This window comes from Sinocyclocheilus rhinocerous, unplaced genomic scaffold (genome assembly GCF_001515625.1).
Source record: "Sinocyclocheilus rhinocerous isolate Xijiao unplaced genomic scaffold, SAMN03320098_v1.1 scaffold1057, whole genome shotgun sequence".
NCBI classification, from domain to species: Eukaryota; Metazoa; Chordata; class Actinopteri; order Cypriniformes; family Cyprinidae; genus Sinocyclocheilus; species Sinocyclocheilus rhinocerous.
In genome coordinates, this window is record NW_015660880.1 from 22,013 (window position 1) to 23,571 (window position 1,559).

Sequence of the window (1,559 nt, forward strand, 5' to 3'; positions counted from 1 at the left end):
TTGCACCGTGCAATGGCCGGACCTGGCCATAACATCAACATCGACAGTCTAATCAGTTAGGTGCAATAGCCGGATCTATTCGGTGCATCAATTGATTACTGTCGATGTTAGCTTGTATACGGTTTCTTAAAAATGCGATTGGCAATGTATTTATCGAAGTCATATTTTTACTATTAATCTAACTCATATTTCTATTATCGATGTAAATATGTATTGCGTATACTAAAGTAGTACAGATTCAATACTCTCAAATGATAACATTGTTTACTTACTGCGATAGCAAAAGCTTAGTTGCTAATCTCGGTCTTTTCTTCGAACAGGCCTCACTTGTTATTTTCGGTCTTTTCTTTGAACAGGCCAAAATTGCTAATCCCGGGTTGTTCGAATGGAAGCAGCGCAAATCTATCGCGAGAGCTCTAGAGAGCAGACGGCTCTGTATGCTTACACGGACCTCATACACCGACCTTCAAGTCGAACACACATTAGACTCGCTCGTTTGAGATGCGGCTACCCTCGCCTGAAATTTAGGCGAGAGTAAGGCGGCTGCAGTGAGAGAGGAGGAATGAAATAAGACACCTACAAGATCAAAGGCGGATGTCGTGTAGCTACTGGTGGGCCACTTTGCGTGGCAGGGGCAGCTGCCACCGGACCTGCCACCGCTATGTGCGCCTGCCACCGGACGTGCCACCGCTATGTGCGCCTGCCACCGGAGTGGGTCGTCTTATATTCGGGCCAATACGGTAAAACTTTATAAATTAAACATTGTTTCTAGTTGATCTAAAATAAAATATGCTATATAAGGGGCACGAAATTCGCAGGGTAGGAGGGGATAGTGACGCTGGGTGTAAATAAAAGTAAGTGCGTGGGAGTGGGTGGAAATGAGGTTGCGGATCATTTAGCAAAACAGGCACTGAAATGATCACATATAGAAATTATTATTCCACCAAGCAAAGAAGTTAAAGCTAAAATTAGAACAGCAATAAAAATGAGATGGCATGAAGTTTGGAATAAGGAGGAGAGAGGAAGACATCTTTATCATATTCAAAATCAAGTTGGGGTTCGAAGCGCGTATCGAGGCTTGTATTGCTTTAGAGCAGGGTTCCTCAAATCTTGTCCTGGACTGCCAATGCACTGCAGAGTTTTGTGCCAACCCTGATCAAACGCACCTATTTTCTAATGATCCTGAAGACATTGATTAGCATGCTCAGGTGTGTTTGATTAGGGTTAGAGCTGCTAAACCAAAGAGTATAGACCAAGAGGCGAAACTCTGATGCTTTTTGGGTAACAGCCACTAGGTGGCGCTTCGGTAGCGCGGCCGCCATTCTCCAAGTAGGTATAATGCTGTGTTCAAGTCCTCCTGGGAAGTTCGTACTTACGAGTTGACAAGTCGTCCAGAAACAGTAGAGCATGCACTATTACATTGTTATGCTTATGATGGTAATGAAAGAGCATTTCTGTTGGAAGAATTAAAAGAAATAGGAATAGAAAGTATTACACTTAAAACTCTGTTGAATAATGGCTTGAATCATTATAAAATATATAATGCTTTCATGACATGC

The 1,559-nt window shown here is 42.7% G+C and overlaps 2 long non-coding RNA genes across 2 annotated transcripts in view; one reads left to right on the forward strand and one right to left on the reverse strand.

Moving 5' to 3' along the window:
• Positions 1-705, reverse strand: part of LOC107725726 (uncharacterized) — an 11,425-nt gene extending 10,720 nt beyond the window's left edge. Inside the window, exon 1 of the long non-coding RNA XR_001638154.1 lies at positions 273-705. This is a non-coding gene — a long non-coding RNA (uncharacterized LOC107725726). The remainder of the gene's footprint in view (positions 1-272) is intronic.
• LOC107725727 (uncharacterized) overlaps positions 1-1,224 on the forward strand; it is a 19,468-nt gene extending 18,244 nt beyond the window's left edge. Inside the window, exon 3 of the long non-coding RNA XR_001638155.1 lies at positions 1,095-1,224. This is a non-coding gene — a long non-coding RNA (uncharacterized LOC107725727). The remainder of the gene's footprint in view (positions 1-1,094) is intronic.
• Positions 1,225-1,559: the final 335 nt, after the last annotated feature.